Here is an 18,229-nt window from a genome sequence, read left to right on the forward strand (position 1 = left end):
ACTTTACAGTCAGATAATTCTTGTTATGATCAGGAAAAAAGCAAACAAGAATGAATGTGATGCCAATTAATATAATTACTAATTGGAAGCCTCATTTTGAGGGCATTAAAACAGAAGAAGAGTAGAAATGATAATAACTTGGTTTTAGGGAAGCTGTTAACATATAAATAGAACCCAAAATGGCACCACTGGTAGTTTTCCAGGGACTTAATATTTCCGACACACACTCAATTTGTGCCCATGGATAAGACATACTATTATAGGAGAATCAAAGAGTTACATATTTGGAAAAATCAGGTTATCAAAAAGAAGTAATAATGACACTGTTTAAACAATAATGCATTAAGCTTTCCTTGTTTATTATGCTAGAAGTTGTATGAGATTATCTGAGTAAAAGCATTTCAATTACTTCAGCATTGTGGGACATGAAGTGTAAAAGAACTCAGGACGCGGAAAAAAAAAAAGGAAAAAGAGAAAGGAAATGGCTGAAAGATTAATTACTTGGCTGTCAGCTGCTAGGGGAGTTTATTTATGTTCTCTTAATATTCATAAGGCTCTTGTCAAAATGGTATTATTAAATACCCATTTTATAGAAAAGGGACTGAGGCTGTTCAACTGCAGTTTATTTGATGGGTATTTATGCCTGTGATGCGGACATCTATGTCAGGAACTTCAATTCCAGTTAAAGTGAAACCTGGCAGAGACATAGTTTTGATCCGAATTTTGACAGTAGTACAATGTTGCTTGTCCTTCTCCAGGATGGTAGTCTGTGTTTCTTCTGTAACATTTTTTCTGAGTTGTTTGTACCAACTATTTGGTTTTGTAAATTTATGTGACACTTTGTTTTAAACTAATTATAAATGTAAATTAGACTAAGATGTCTTTTTTCCACTAACTGGTTTTGTAGTAGCAAAAATCTGAAATTACATGCAAAATGCTGTTTACAGTTGTTTTAGTAATGGGATGCAGAGCAGAGTGAGTTGTCAGATTCTCAAAACAAAATCAAATTATCTAATATTTTACATTAAATCAGGTAATGAATACCTCTTCCGGATCCAAACATTGGTTTAATTATTTATAATCTTTGTAGTGTCCCTAAAATACCTATTATCTCCAATTAACACTAAGGAAACTGAGGCATAGAGAGGTCCAAGTAAGTGGCAGGGATGGAATTCAAACCCAGGTCAGTTTCAGGCTTGAACTCCACTAATTCTATACCTTTCACTGCCTCTCTCACTGTAGGTAATTGTATTAGTCTGTTTTCACGCTGTTGATAAAGATATACCCGAGTCTGGGAAGAAAAAGAGGTTTAATTGGACTTACAATTCTACATGGCTGGGGAGGCCTCACAATCACGGTGGGAGGCAAAAACCGCTTCTTACGTGACAGTGGCAAGAGAAAATGAGGAAGCAAAAGCGGAAACTCCTGATAAACCCATCAGATCTCGTGAGATGTATTCCTATCACGAGAATAGCACGGCAAGACCACCCCCTCCCCCCCGCCCTACCATGATTCAATTACCTCCACCTGGGTCCCTCCTATGACATGTGAGAATTCTGGGAGATACAATTTAAGTTGAGATTTGGTGGCGACACAGCCAAACCATATTAATAATCAACAAATATTCACGTATTTCCTTTACATCAGGTGGAGTAAAAGAACAGGTGTGTAAAAGAAACAGAATCAATCATTAAGTGATACTTAAACCAGTGCAGATTAGTTTTAATGTAAATGTTATAATAATAATGCTAGTCAGCAGTTACTGGATATTCATATTATGTTAGACACTGTGCATTTAATACATTATGGGTTTGTTTGTTTGCTTGTTTGTTTTGAGACGGAGCCTTGCTCTGTTGCCCAGGCTAGAGTGCAATGGCGCCTTCTCGGCTCACTGCAACCTCCGCCTCCTGGGTGCCAGCGATTCTCCTGCCTCAGCCTCCCGAGTAGCTGGAATTACAGGCATGCGCCACAACGCCTGGCTAATATTTGTATTTTTAGTAGAGACGGGGTTTCACCATGTTGGCCAGGGTGGTCTCAAACTCCTGACCTCAGGTGATTCACCCGCCTCGGCCTCCCAAAGTGCTAGGATTACAGGCATGAGCCACCTCGCCCAGCCCTTTATGGGTATTTTTAAAGTTAAATCTCACATATATACTACCGATTCTAGGAAGTAGCTAAGGTGATCAAAAAATCAACATGATCAGGAGTCAGCAATTAAGTGGAAAGGGGTTCCTGGGGGATGGTTTTGGCCAAGACATTAAGGAGAGAAGGGATGGGCAGTGGTGGGAAGACTGAAAAGCTATTTATAGCAGGGAGCTAGCACTACTGTAGGCATGCATTGCTTGCTTAAGAACTGTGGACCCTGATAATCTAAAAAATGTGGTTTTGATGAAATCTGAAGAGTTATACCTTTATGCAGTTTAAAAAAAATAGACTGATATCTATCCATCCCTTCATGTTTGAACATAACTGGTTTGGAGATGTGTTGAAATGACTGATCTCAACTTCTCTTTCAAATCTGAACTAAACGTCTGTGTGATGGAGATAGAGGCTATGGAGCTGCTTTCCCGAGCTCATAGATACAGCCCCCCTCACTTTCGCCAGTGAAAAACCAGCATAGTTCTTTTTATCTGTAGTTATTATACATCTAGTTGAGAAAACCCAATTTGATCTATTTATACCAAAGTACAAATGAAATCTGAATTCATCTGATTAGTTCTTCCTGTAAAATTGTGTTCATTTCTATCACATATGTTGTAACATAAAGATTTTTGGTGATATCCTAGTCCCAAAGTGACAACCTAAATCATCTGACTCTACATTCTCTATAGGAATAAATCACACGAATCTCTCTGAAGTAATGTTATAATTAATTCCTAAAGGTAATTTATAATTATATATATGCTACTTTCATGCATATTTGATATCATTTCGACTTTCACTATTCATTTATCATGTTTGCAAGCCTTTTGTTAAAAATAGCTGGTACACAAATCATTTCCTGATTGCCACATCTGGAACCCTGATTATATTTGCATTTCAGAGTCATTAGCCTTTAAAACTAGAGCAGAATCTGGGAATTTGCAGACAAAACAGTGCTTCCTTCTGGCAGTTGCATAAAAAGACATTTTTAAATCTGCATTTCTGTTTAAAGAGAACTGATTTATTTTCATTCTAAATTTATATGACACTTTCTTTAAACTAATCATAAAATGTAAATTAGGCTAACTCTAAGCTGTCTTTTTCCCCACCAGAGCAAATGACAGTAACATTTTGTACAAAAAGAAAATGTTTTTCTATTCACACCTTGAATCATTGCTCTCCCTGTCTTTGAAAGTTAATTCTGATTAAGATGTACTGGTAGCTCATTGAAATCTTTGACAAAGCCGGCTTAGCTATTCTGTTGAGTAATGATTTACCTTACATTAAAATATCTTAAACATATGAACATTAAATAACTAAAGTGATGAATATTACTAATACTGGGACTCAATTCATCAAGGAGAATACTTTGGGGAAGCAGATGGACTGTGAAGGGACAGGGATAACTTTTAACTATGGCCTTGATATTTAGACCAATGGCCGAGGAAAACCATGAAGAACATGAGAATGGGCTTCATTCATGTCAAGGAAGCAGAGTATTTGCTGATGGCTTAACATTTACTGGGCATGTCCTAACAGGATAGCATGAAAAGATATATAACATTTTATCTGATTTAATTTAACCACATCCCTCTGTGTTATTGTTATCTCTATTGGTAGATAGAAACCAGGCTCAGGAAGATTAAGAATGTTACCTAATTCTAGTAAGCTGCAAAACCTAAACTGATTTAATTCCAGAGCAAAGATCTTTCTACCTTATCAGCATGGGTCTTCATCTCTTTGAGAATATATGAGCTCTATGAGCCTTCTTCTGGAAAAATGCATAAATAAACAACATGAGACGTGGTATATCAGTACAAATCTCACTAAATGATTGGTGTGTTTGGACTTGGCATCTGCTGGTAGATCTTTGCGAATTTGCCTTCCTCTGAAATAGTGGGCTTTAAGTATTTTTTCTGAAGACACTCCCAAATTATACATATAAGAAACTATTTTCCTTTCAGGCTAAAGATAAATTAAAATGTATTTAACTACATATAGGTGCCACTGTTGGTCTAACATTCTACATATACCACGATACAAGCTAAGATGGGTTCAAAAACTGTCCATTATACTGTAATTTGTTTCTGATATTGTGACGTAGATATAATTTAATCAATTATAAGACAAGAAAAAAGAAAGAAATGCTCCTTCTTCCTCCTCAACATCATGTAATTAGCCTACCCCACTGCTCTAGGCTAGGCCAATTTTTTTTTTTTTTTCTCCTAGTACAGGGAGCATATTTTATTGACTCTCTGTCACAATCTTCTCCACTTCAAGTACATCTCACATAAATCTAGCCCGTCCCACAAAGTTTGTGCCAGGCAGTCTTAGGGTCAGTTGTACCCACGTATGTATAATTTTGAACTTCTCAAGTAGGGCCATTGTAGTCAGGAGAGCACAGTGGTTGGTACTGATGTCAAACTTTCTGAGTCCAAATACTGCTTCCATCTCTGACTAGCTATGTAACCTTAGACAAATCACTTAATGTTTTGAAAAGCATCTGTTTTCTCAGGAAAAGAGGATAATAAATACACCTAACTTACAGGGTTAATGTGTAAATTCATGTAACATGGGATAATGCATGTTAAACATTGCACAGTACCTGCCTCTTGTAATAGCTGCTCTATTATTAATTATCCTCTTTGTATTCCCATTCTCAGCTCCCTTCTAACATATAATAGTTCTTCAGCAAATATTTACTGGCTTGAATTAGTTCTAAAACTTAGGCAATGCACCAACAACGGAGTAATCGCCCTTAACCATCACTTCTCCCACTGAAAGGGAGAATAGACAGAAGCCAACTGTCTACCCTTTTTCTACATAAAACCTCTTATCCAGCCTCCAGTTAATAAAATAATAGTTCTGAAACCCCAAAAAATATTAGCAATTGTTGAAATCATGCTAGTTTGAAAATAGTTGAGTTTTCCTAACAAAATACGTCTCAGGATCCCAGGGTCACCAAGCTTATATTAATATAGTCTAGTTGGGACTAATGGTAATAATCAGTGAACCAGTCATTTTTGAGCTTCTTGGGCTCTTAAAAATTTGTAATCATTAAGCCCACACTTCATAGAGTCACAGCTATTTTATTTTTATAAGAGACTCAACAGTCAAAGTAATCTTTTTAGTTTAATTAGATCCCATTTGTCAATTTTGGCTTTTGTTGCCATTGCTTTTGGTGTTTTAGACATGAAGTCCTTGCCCATGCCTATGTCCTGAATGGTAATGCCTAGGTTTTCTTCTAGGGTTTTTATGGTTTTAGGTCTAACGTTTAAGTCTTTAATCCATCTTGAATTAATTTTTGTATAAGGTGTAAGGAAGGGATCCAGTTTCAGCTTTCTACATATGGCTAGCCAGTTTTCCCAGCACCATTTATTAAATAGGGAATCCTTTCCCCATTGCTTGTTTTTCTCAGGTTTGTCAGAGATCAGATAGTTGTAGATATGCGGTGATATTTCTGAGTGCTCTGTTCTGTTCCATTGATCTATATCTCTGTTTTGGTACCAGTACCATGCTGTTTTGGTTACTGTAGCCTTGTAGTATAGTTTGAAGTCAGGTAGCGTGATGCCTCCAGCTTTGTTATTTTGGCTTAGGATTGACTTGGTGATGCGGGCTCTTTTTTGGTTCCATATGAACGTTAAAGTAGTTTTTTCCAATTCTGTGAAGAAAGTCATTAGTAGCTTGATGGGGATGGCACTGAATCTATAAATTACCTTGGGCAGTATGGCCATTTTCACGATATTGATTCTTCCTACCCATGAGCATGGAATGTTCTTCCATTTCTTTGTATCCTCTTTTATTTCACTGAGCAGTGGTTTGTAGTTCTCCTTGAAGAGGTCCTTCACGTCCCTTGTAAGTTGGATTCCTAAGTATTTTATTCTCTTTGAAGCAATTGTGAATGGGAGTTCACTCATGATTTGGCTCTCTGTTTGTCTGTTATTGGTGTATAAGAATGCTTGTGATTTTTGTACATTGATTTTGTATTCTGAGACTTTGCTAAAGTTGCTTATCAGCTTAAGGAGATTTTGGGCTGAGACAATGGGGTTTTCTAGACATACAATCATGTCATCTGCAAACAGGGACAATTTGACTTCCTCTTTTCCTAACTGAATACCCTTTATTTCCTTCTCCTGCCTAATTGCCCTGGCCAGAACTTCCAACACTATGTTGAATAGGAGTGGTGAGAGAGGGCATCCCTGTCTTGTGCCAGTTTTCAAAGGGAATGCTTCCAGTTTTTGCCCATTCAGCATGATATTGGCTGTGGGTTTGTCATAGATAGCTTTTATTATTTTGAGATACGTCCCATCAATACCTACTTTATTGAGAGTTTTTAGCATGAAAGGTTGTTGAATTTTGGATGAAATTGGAAATCATCATTCTCAGTAAACTATCGCAAGAACAAAAAACCAAACACCACATATTCTCACTCATAGGTGGGAATTGAACAATGAGAACACATGGACACAGGAAGGGGAACATCACACTCTGGGGACTGTTGTGGGGTGGGGGGAGGGGGGAGGGATGGCTTTAGGAGATATACCTAATGCTAAATGACGAGTTAATGGGTGTAACACACCAGCATGGCACATGTATACATATGTAACTAACCTGCACATTGTGCACATGTACCCTAAACCTTAAAGTATAATAATAATAAAATAAAATTTAAAAAAAGAAAAAAAAAGTAATCTCTTTAAAACCACAAAGCATATGGTATCTTTGTCCTGCTTAAAACTTCTAATGGTTATCTTACGCAAAGACACCAAAACATAAACTGCTTAATAAGACTTATAGGCCTCAAGTGCTCTGGCCCCCTTCAGTATCTCTTCCAGACCTTCACGGGTTCCAGGCATGTTTGCCTTTTTCAAGTCCTCGGATGCAGCAAGCTTGTAGCTATCACATGGCTTTGCATTTACTGATCCTTCTGCTTAGATCAGTTTTCCTCTAATCATTTCAGTGTTGTTTCAGATGCCAACTCTGCTACCTTGGCCAGAGAGACCAGCCTGCTCTGTGTCTGTCTATCCCATTAACCAGTTCCACTTGTCAATTTGTTTACTTATGTACTCTACCACCCTCCCCTACCCCGCTCCCAACAACTAGGGCATTTGCTTAAGATCAAGGACTTTGTGTTCATTCACCACCAAATCTTCCAAGGCTTTCAACAGAGACTGGTATGTGGTAGATGCTCAGGAAATGAGTGTTGAATTAATGAATGAATATGTGAAGGAATAAAAAAAAATGAGAGACACTATGACAAAAATATTTCTCTTTTGAAAGAACAATGTAACAAGGAAAAAAATCTTCATTCAATTAAAATCAATCATACATCGTTACTAACATCACTTAGTAATTCACATGCAATACAAAATGTTTCTCTACCTTCTGGTTCTATCCACGTAATTAATTAAATTTTGCTGACTCTAAGGCCAATCTGTGAGACATTATTTAACTTCCCTACTCTAAAATTTCAGCATTAACTTGACAGAGGCATCATCAATTAGTGGTCATCTGATCTTGCATAAATTATAATTAACCTTTCAATGCCTCAGTTTTCTCATTTGTAGTGTGGGAATTATACAAGATGTATAAGTTTATAAGAATAATCACATTAATAAAGCTCTTAGAATAGTGTCTTGCATCTGCCAAACAATATAGAAGACTTGACTACTGTTACTAGTATTATTATTATGAGAATTAAATGTGGAGAATAATCCTTCATACAGTTGTATATTCCATTGAATGTAAATGGAACTAAAAAAATATTTAGAAATCAGATTAAAGGTGGGGTGGTAAAATATACCAAGGTAGAAGATTATGAGGGTATAAAAGCATAACAGTATTTTTGTCTTTTGTTTTACTTTATTTTTTAAAGAAGGAAAGAGTCTAGAAATAAAAAGACAAAAACTCTCCATTGGCTGTGGTGACATGGAGATCACTGGTGTCCTTCATAAGTGAAATTTCAGAGCAGTGGACAAAGGTGTTGGAGTGAGGGAAGCCAGAAGAAAGTAAACTATTGAGTAAATAGGACATGAGGTGTGGGAAAAAAATCTATAAAGATAACAATTTTGAGAAGGACAGATGTGAATGAGACAAAGAAGATATTCGATGACCAAGGAAGGTTTCATGTTGCATATATACTTTTTACTATTTTAAATAGGAGTTAGTGGTCTAGAATACGTTTGAATTTTTATGGGAATAATCTATAAGGAGTAGGTCGGCTGTGGAAGACTCAGTGCTGTGAAGTTCTTGATCAGATGAGAGAAAATGGAATAACCACTACATACAGTGTGAATGGCCTTTCACATTAACTCTAACAAAAAGAGAATACAAAGATCACTGAAGATGCTAATGGATGAATGGATTTGACAGTGGGCCATTTACTGTCTTCTATTTTCTTAATGAGATATAAAGCAACACATCAGCTGAGAGAGGGAAGTAAAGAAGAAAGATGGGAATTTGAGGAGAGTGGGGAAGCCTTATTTAAAAAAAAGAAAAAAGAAAAAAAAGAATGGCCCTTTAGAATGAGAAAGAATTTACTGGTTAGTCAGAGCAGTATTCCCAGTCTTGCAAGCCCGTTTGTGGTTGGTGTTCATTAATTTATTGGAATACAGTCGTGCCCTGTCACATGATTTTTCTCCAGTTACCTAGGAATAAGTTATGAAGAGGCAGAAAAGAGTGAGAGAAGACAATTAAGAGAAAATACAATTAGTATTTTAAATATATATGTGATGTTCGACTTTAATAGTTATCAAAAAATTTAAAGAAATGGAACATGAGGGTCCAGTTTATTAATTTATCAAAATCAGTAATCACATATCACAATATCTTATTTTAGTAACGTACTTCATCTAATTGGGTTCAATAACTTGAAACGTAATTTGGCAATGTCTAGTAAGATAAAAGTGGTCATAGCTTTTTACCCATTAATTTTAATTCTGGAAATTTACTAAAATAATTTATATTTAGAAAATCATTATATAAAGGTGTTCATTGTCCTGTCATGTGTAATAACAGAAAAAATGGAAACACATTTAATTTCAACAATAAGAAAGTGATTGAATAAAGCAAATTATATCCAATTAGTAGAAAATTAGTCGTTAAAATTATAATTATTAGACTATCCAGCAAAATAGAATAATGCTTACTGAAGACAGCTGATTTTAAATTTGTCAGCCTTGTGACAACTATGTAAACATATGACTATTTATTAAAAATCAAACAAAAATAAAAATTTAGAAGCTCTGCAACAGTAATGGGAATTTTTACTTTTGTTTAAAAATATTTTTAGTATGGTTCTTTTTTATAATTTTGCTCTTTAAGAGGAGTGTTAAAGGAGATTTTTTTGGCCCCTTTTTAAAGACTCTCTGATTATTACGTCTCACATTTTCAAATAAATAATTATTTTACCAGAAAAGATCAGACTTATTTGACTGATTATACTTCCACATTATTTGGTAGAAAAATAAGAAATATCACTTATAAGTGTTTTCAGAAAAAATTTCAAGATTTTTTTTTTCTTTTTTGCTGTATTTTTCCTGGAATAGAGATTAAGCAAACTGCCTAAAATTCTAGTCATTATTTTTCATTATTTTCATTTTTATTCATTATCCTGCCCTTCACAGGAACAGTAATGAATCTGCAGATTGCATCTGCCAATTTCTTGTCTCTTATCCACATGATGAAGACATGCTGATATGAACACATCCACTATTTTAAAAACTCTTGAGTTATTGAATTATAATTTGGTCTTCTGTTACAAGGATTTTATGTAAGTGTAAAATTTGGACTCAACTTCTAGAAGCCTTTTGTCTTCTTAGTCTAAACCTGAAAGATTCTTAATACTCACCCATACGAGGAATAATTATTTGCATAGTTAGGCATAATTAGAAGCTCCTAAATTATTTATTAAGGATACCTGGCAGTGCTCTTGCTATTTCTCAGTAGCCCTTTATTGAAGTTTCTCTCGCCCTCTTTCTCTTATACCTACATACACAACCCTAAAGTAATTAGGGTTTTTTTTAATGAGGATTGCCAGTGTAATGTTTATAGTTTCTTTTACAGGGCCATATACAAAGCAGGCACTCATTGCATCGTTAGTAATGTTATCACTTTTCTGTTATTATTTAGGTCTTCATTTTCCTGACTGTGAGTTCTCATAAGGAAATACAATTTCCACTACATAGAGTAACACCTGTTATCTGGAGAGGTTTTAATTGAGCTCATTACTCAAAAAAAACCCCAAAAACCAACAGATCAGTTGTCTGCCTTTTGTGTTTGCCTTACATCAGTACTTGATAAAGATTTAATTATTTAATAAGTTCTACTTTTCAAGAAAGTAGAACAAATTGATATGGTAAAAGAGATGAGAAAACTGTCCGTGGAAAAAAATGATCAACTCACTTATGTGCTGAAAGCCCACCTTAGGAGAACTGCTGTTTTGAAAAACACAAAGGAAAAGTGTAAAAATGTATTGAGTAAGTTATAGTAATTATTTTTAAGACCTAAGCACAAAATTTCCTGTTGATTTACATATTTGGTACCAACAAAAATCATATGGAATTAGTCATATTAAGATAGAAAGTTGAGCTACAAATACATAGTCTGATTTATGAAACATGTCTTTGTTGGCTGTTAAAAAGTAAGATGGTGCGTGATCTCTGAGTAGCAGAAGGCAAAGAGAAAAATAGCCTTTTTTACATTATATTGTACTTCTGGGTAAAATGTTTCATAAATCTAGCTACAAAGCTATATGTTCTATAGCTTTTAGGTACCTGCTGTGTCAAAGATTTCCCCTGTGGAGATCAGATTTTGCCAAGGAAGGGATTTGTAAAAGTAATACAAATGCCAGTATCATTGGCAACCACGAGTGCCAGCAAAGTGAGCCTCCAATTCAAATTGATGAGCATACTATCCTGTAGTATCATTTCCTTATGAGTTTTCTGTTTTGGAAAAGGTGGGTAGAAAATGTATTTAAAAAAGGCTTTATAGGCAGAAATAACAATACATCATTTTGAAAATATAAAATACTTTAGCTAAAGTTATTACAGCATCTTACATTAATATTTCAGCGTACATTAGACATTGCCTACAACCAATGTTTATGACAATCACTGCCCTCTGAAGTGGAATCATGCCCGTGGCAAACATTAATCTTAAAGAAGATTAAACACCGAAAAGACATTTAGCATTTAAAGACAGTTTGCTTTGATTTATTCAGTGAGTTCTTCCAAAAACATGTTACCAGGAATTATTGCTTATTGAATTGGGATTACCAACCATTTTAGAGTTATTTAGTTTTTTTCTTCAACATCAATATCAGTAAGGTAAAGCAAACTCAAATATTTATTGGTGACTGCAGAAACACAACCATAAAACAAGAAAACACTTGACTTTTTAAATAGACTTTATATTTTAAAACAGTTTTAATTCAGAAAATTTGAAAATGTAGTATAGAGATTTATCATATATACTATACCCATTTTTCTCTATTATTAACAACTTATATTAGTATGTTACATTTGTTTCAATTAATGAACAAATATTGATATATTATCATTAACTTAAGTTCATACTTTCATCATGGTTCTTAGATTTTTACCTTATCATGTCACATTTGTGTTCCAAGATTCCATCAGGATACTGTATTACATTTAGTTGTCATGTTTTCTTAGGCTCCCCTCAGTTGTGACAATTTCTCGTACTTTCCTTATTTTTGAAGACCTTGACAATTTTGGATAATACTGGTCAGGTATTTTGTACCATGCCCCACTGCTAAAATGTGTCTTATGCTTTTCTCAAGATTGGGAGTGTGCTTTTAAGGAAGACCACAGAGATAAAGGGCCATTTCGTCAAGATGACTTATCACTGCTGATGTCAACCTTGATCACCTGGCTGAGATAGTCGTCATCAGGTTTCTTCACTCTTTCTTTCTCTTTCTATATTATACTCTGGAAGGAAATCACTATGCTCAGCCAACAATAAGAAGCAGAGAGTTATACTCCCCCTCTGGGTGGAATAGCTACAGAAGCTATTTGGAAGTTTTCTGCACTGGAGACTTATATATCCCCCAGCCATTTATTTATTTATTTAATCACTTGTTTACACCAGTAAGAATCTGTGGACATTAATTTTACACTTGGGATTATATACCACTTTATTTTGTTGCTCAAATTGTTCCATCTTAACCATTATGAACTCTTTCAATGGTTCCAGGGCTCAATCACTGTGGGTTTTAAAAAGTCACTTCCTTAATTTCTCACACTACAAGACGTCTACTTCCATCTTTTATATTTCTTGCCCTGGTTCTAGAATTGTTCCTTTCTCCAGGAAGCTCTAGTTCCTTTACTGGGGAGTGGTATTAGCACCAAGATCTGGGTGCTATGTTTGCTCATTGTTACTGGGGTGTCATTGTTTCTAGGTTGTCTTAGCTGACTGAGTGAAGAGATATGTTTATGTATACTAACAATGTGTATACGCATATCTATAAATTTTTATGTATGTTGCTATGCATATGTACATTAAGCTAAGGATGAGTTTATATTTATGTCTCCAACCCTAATCTATTACCTCATGAATCAGTCTAGCCTTCCTTATCTATAAATTTCACCTTTAACAAAACACTTGACTTCTACAAGTGTGAAAATCAAATCGTAATAACCTTGTTAACCCTTGGGAAGCCATTTGTCTAGCAGAATAATTCCTAAAGGGCATGGTGTATATTGTCAAACTTCAATTTATAGCCAGCAGCACTTTTTAACATTAATAGACCGCCATAATTCTGGTTCTGATCAGATGGAGTAGCTGCATTTCTCCCAGGTATTTTCACTTACCACTAAAACCGTGAAATGAATACAATAAATAAGCATAGGAGGCACTGAATAGTGAAAACTGGAAGGCAGACTTACTTCGGGACTTAAGAAATGACATGGCAATGAGTTCCCTGTTTTATTATTGCCTCCCACATAGCTCAGACAGGGCACCACAGGAGCCTCCAATCCATAACTACCAATAGACACAGACAAAAAAAGCTCCAAGAAAACTCTGTGCTTTTTAGCCAAAGTATGAGAAAAGAGATTTCTAACAACAGAAAACCTTTCTGGCAGTATGTACACCTCTCCAGCAAAACACCATTGAAACCATAGGTCATGGTTACGGCCATGACCCATGACTTTTGTTTCGGAGGGACCAGGTAAGGAGTTGATCGTGCATACCACCCTACTCTTGCCCTTCACAAGCAGGCAGCACTGTGGTTCCCCCACCAGACTTGTTGCAGTGTGGTTCAATGGAGAGCTGAGCCTCCACCCCACCCATCAGGAAAGAGACTTAAGGAGATCATGCCAGACAGAGCTAATTACAAATGGACTCCCTGCACACAGCCATGGGATCCAGTGGGGAGCTAAGCCCCCACCTCTACTTGCCATCAGCAACAGGATGTTGCAAGTTGGGTATAGGAGGCACTGTACTTTCCTTCAAAACCTGGGGTCAGGGGAGACCAGTGAGGAACTAAGCCTCTACACACACCTAACACCAATAGGATAGAATTAAGGTAGTGTAAAGAAAAAGAATTGACACTTCATTTCCCTCTGCCTTAGTTCAGGGGGCCTGTTAGACTGCTGAGCCTCCATTCCCATTTGAAGGCAACAACATGGTATGAGTGGTCCCATTCTCCTTGGGAAGGTGTCAGCAAGGCCAAAGGCAGAGCTAAACTTCTACCTCATCTGTCCGCAGTAAGGCCATGTGAGTCAGCGTCCCTCTGTTGCCAGTATGGTGTCAGCAAGGCCCAGTAGAACCTGTACATTCCCAGCCTTGTAGCTTTCTTGCTATACCCCAATATCGGGAAACTTCCTGCTAAAAATAATAATAAGTTAAAATAAGATCCAGAGTCATATAATACTCACAATGTTCACAATACAATTGAAAACTACCAATTATACCAAGAACCAGGAGATCACAAAATAAATGAAAAAAAAACTATAGTCAGCACACACTAAAACTGAGATAAATCAGTTGTTGAAATTATCTAACAGGGATTTTAAATAAGATATCACATAAATGTTTCAAAAAGCAATTATGTATTTCTTAAAATACATGAAAAAATAGAAAGTATGAGCAACAAAATAGATGTTATAAAATAAAAACCAAGTGAAAATGATAGAGCTGACAAATACAATAACCAAAATAAAAACCTTTGTTGGGCAGGCTCAAGAGTACAGTGGAGATGACAAAGCATAGGATCAGTGACCTCAAGAACAGATAAATAGAATTTACCAAATAGATAAATAGAATTTACCAAACCCGAAAAACAGAGAGGAAAACATAGGCTTAGTGAAGAAGTGGGCAGGAACTCAGGAACCTGTGGAACAAAAAATAAAAAGCTAACATCCATATCATCAAACTCCCAGAATGAAAACAGAGAGCCAGTGAGATGGAAAAATTATCTGAAGAAATAATGGCAGAGCAGTTCCCCAAACTGGCAAAAGACTTAAACGTACAGATTCAAGAACCTAAGCAAAACTCAAATAGGGTAGACACAAAGATATTAATGCCGAGGCACATCATAATTGAACTTCTGAAACATCAAGAGAAAGGAAAAAAGTCTGAAAAGCAGACAGAGAGAAACAATGCATTACTTACAGAGAAACACCAATTCAAATGACAGCAGATTTCAGATCTGAAACTATGGATGTCAGAAGTATTGCCATAACATTCTTCAAGTACGGAAAGCAAAGAACTGCCATGCACGAACTTCATATCCAGTTTCTTCTTTGGCTTATATTAATGAACTATTAACTAATCTTTCTGTGTCTAGGATTGCAACTACCCTTCTCCAACAATCAAACCCCAATATTTCCAAAGTGACCTTTCTAAAACAAACAAATATCTGATCATGTTATGCAAATAAACCTTTCTATCTTCTTTTCTTCTAACTTGAACTTTTCTGTTAAAAATCACTCAATGACTTTCCATCTTCCTTACAATTAAATTCCACACTCTTTTCATACATACACAAACCATTCTTTATCTGGCTGCTACCATGCTGTCTGTTATCTTTTTTTACACTCCTCTAAGCACTCTTTATACCAGTTGTATATGGCATTTCTTTCTGTTCTGTTCCTTAACCATTCTTTTTCTTTCTACTGTGAATTTGTCTTCTCTTTGACTCAAAAATTTACCTCTCCTTCACATTACACATCCATCTCCAGTATTGCCTTCTACAGGAAGACCTGCTAATATTTCTCACTTATTATTGGTCCACAGAATGAATTAAGACTGCTCTCTCTTTCATTACACTATGTAATAATTTGTACCATCTGGATGCCGCAATAAAGTAAATTCTTGATGGTAAGATAATGATTTTAATAAAGGTTTTACTGAAGTCTAGCTTAATCCTTGGTATATATTAGGTGTTCAGTGAGTGTTAAATGAGTGATGAATGAGTTGTCAACTTGAAATCTTAATTTTTCCTTTTTTTTTTTAACTAGGACTGTATCAAAGATACAAAGTTTTCCAGGAGATTAGACCACTCAGGACCTTTGATTTTATTTAATAGAGGACATTGTTATCAATGCATTAGTACTTAATTACCTCAAAAGAAAACTGTCAACCCAGGAACTAAAGTTTATCCATTTGGACTTACAAGATAACCTTTAATACCCCACTGCCACTGTATCTGATGCTGTCAGAGGCCCACCTACATCTCCCCCTACACTCAGCATTTCAGTGCATACTGATAGAATTGTGCTATCACCTGCAAATACCTCTTTAGGGCAGGCCAGAGTGTGCAGGAGATAACATATCTGGTTGAAACTTTCAATCCATGACAGAGGGGATTTGGGATATAAATACTTCGACTTTCTCACCCACTGGTGGGGATAACCCTGAGGAATGTTCTTCAGGGTTCCACAGGACTCCTCTGAGGGACTTGTAACAGTTCCCCCCAAGAGTAACCTGTTCAGTGCTGTGCCTCTCTTGGCTTTCTTTCATGCCTCTATTCTCAATTCCCACTCTACTCCTGAGTTTCCTTGCTCACTTTCCAGGAACAGTTGGAATTCAAATTCTTCTCTCAGGCTCTGCTTCTGTGGGAAATCAGTCTAAGACAATCCCAAATCACTTCTAGTCTCCTAATAGGCCAATGTTCCTTTCAGGGTCATCACTGGTACAGATGCTGAGGGCTGGCTCATTGTCTGTCGCTCCTAGATTCTAATGTTTTCAAAAGATGGAAAAGAATATGACATTAAAGTTAGAAAAAAGGTATATGAGAATGGCCAATAAGTGGAGGGAAAGAGAGACCATGTCATTTGTTTTCCATAAATGATGAATGATAGTATAGAATTTGTGAACAGGTGGTCTATAACAGGTATGAGTATAATTTGAGAAGGCTACTCCTTAGTCATCCAGAAGTCTGCTATTATTGTTTCAGAATCACAGTGTTGGAACTTTATTGCATAATTTGCTTCACTTTACCCTAATATCCATCTTTCTAAATCTGTCCATCTTTCTAAATCTCTAAGTAGTAGTCAACAGATTTATTCTCTCCCACCATCTCAAGAAAAGCTACACACACACACAGACACACACATACATTTTGTGTGTGACAAAGCTTGAACAGACATTAAAAGTCTCTGTAAAATATCCTTCAACAAATTCCAATGTTTATGAATAACTAAGTTTAGTCAAATTAATTTTTTGAAGATCTAAGTGAAGATAGAAGAGAAATCTAGATGAAGACTGAAGAACCAAAGTGAATATTAAAGAAAAGACAGAAAACTTGCCCTTTTTGCCCTCTAAATCACTGACTAGTAGTCAACAGATTTCTTTCCCCACCACCCCATCACAAAAAAGCTGCACACACACACACACACACACACACACACACACACAATTAATTAACAAAGGCTAACCAGGCCTCTTTTGAAGACTGCTTGACTTGAAATCCCAAAATGCAACCTATACTCTCATCACGTGTTTGTGTTGTAAGAATTCATTCTCATAACCATGAAAGTTCCTGAAGTTATGATACTGTTCAAACGACGGATGCTTGAACATTTGCTTAAAATTTTTAAAAAGTGAAACTTATATGTACAGATAATTTCCCTTTCTCTTGCTATCTCCATTTCAGTTTCCTGACTTTCTGAGAAGCCCTGGTTTCCCTAAAGAAGTGATTTCTGATAGAAATCTGAAGGTCGTCTCCAAGAAAAAAGAGATCTAGTATAGTCAATGAATTAAAGACAAGAAGGTTTCCAATCAGGTAGGAACACTAATTCTCAAACATTTAATTACCTTAAAATAAGTATGCTGAGAACTAGTTATGGTGTGACTGTCTGAAAAAATAGGTATCTAACCTACCCTACAAGGAACCTGTTCACAATCCCCTTGGAGGTTGTGATGTTTATCAGACAAAACCTTGGAGGGAAACTCATACAATAACAGCATGATGCTTTTTTCTATTTTTAGCTTGTTGTTGCTAAGTACACATAGTGAGCTCCATGCCTGTGGTTTAATCCCAGGAGGTTAGGCCTGTGGAGCAGCAGATTAACCCTTTCAGTATTTTCTTTTAAAACAAATCATTTTCGTAGGTTGTCTCCGAGGCCCTCTGTGAAGGTCATGAAAATTATGGGTCATGATGGCATTTAGTTCTTTAAGAGGAACAGTCCTAATGAATGATGTAAGGAAGTTGTTTTGGTTCCTATGGGGCACTTCTCATCTTGGTCTTGGGACAATCAAAGTGAGCGCGTATAGAGAGTTGGAAGGGAGGTGAATGGAGCATGTGAAAGGGGAGCTCTGTTTTCATTTATCTATGCACGTCAGCATCCCACTGAGAATTTTCTTTTCATTTGCAATTTAAGACCAAAACTTGGGGCAAGAGGACATCCCATTTTATGGAAAGAAGAAAAAAAAAACAGCAGTAACATCATAATAAGTGGCTCATCTTCTCATTTGCAGTTATATTAATATATACTTATTAATATATATATTTAGCACAGCACTTGATCCCTAGTCAGTACTCAAAATGAAGACACATATTGAATAATGGATGAATGAAGGGAAAAAGTTTGTCCTTGGATTGCTTTGTGTGTTGGCTTCT

General features: G+C 36.0%; 1 protein-coding gene across 2 annotated transcripts in view; it reads left to right on the top strand.

Moving 5' to 3' along the window:
- The window catches only part of PKIA (cAMP-dependent protein kinase inhibitor alpha), an 89,730-nt gene that overhangs the window by 40,393 nt on the left and 31,108 nt on the right, over positions 1-18,229 (top strand). The window contains exon 2 of one of the 2 annotated variants that reach the window (XM_054497858.2): positions 17,264-17,392. The exons of the other annotated variant lie outside the window; for it this stretch is intronic. The gene's annotated coding sequence lies outside the window, so the exon portion shown is untranslated. The remainder of the gene's footprint in view (positions 1-17,263; positions 17,393-18,229) is intronic. 2 annotated transcript variants of the gene reach the window in all.

This window comes from Pongo pygmaeus, chromosome 7 (genome assembly GCF_028885625.2).
Source record: "Pongo pygmaeus isolate AG05252 chromosome 7, NHGRI_mPonPyg2-v2.0_pri, whole genome shotgun sequence".
Lineage (NCBI taxonomy): Eukaryota > Metazoa > Chordata > Mammalia > Primates > Hominidae > Pongo > Pongo pygmaeus.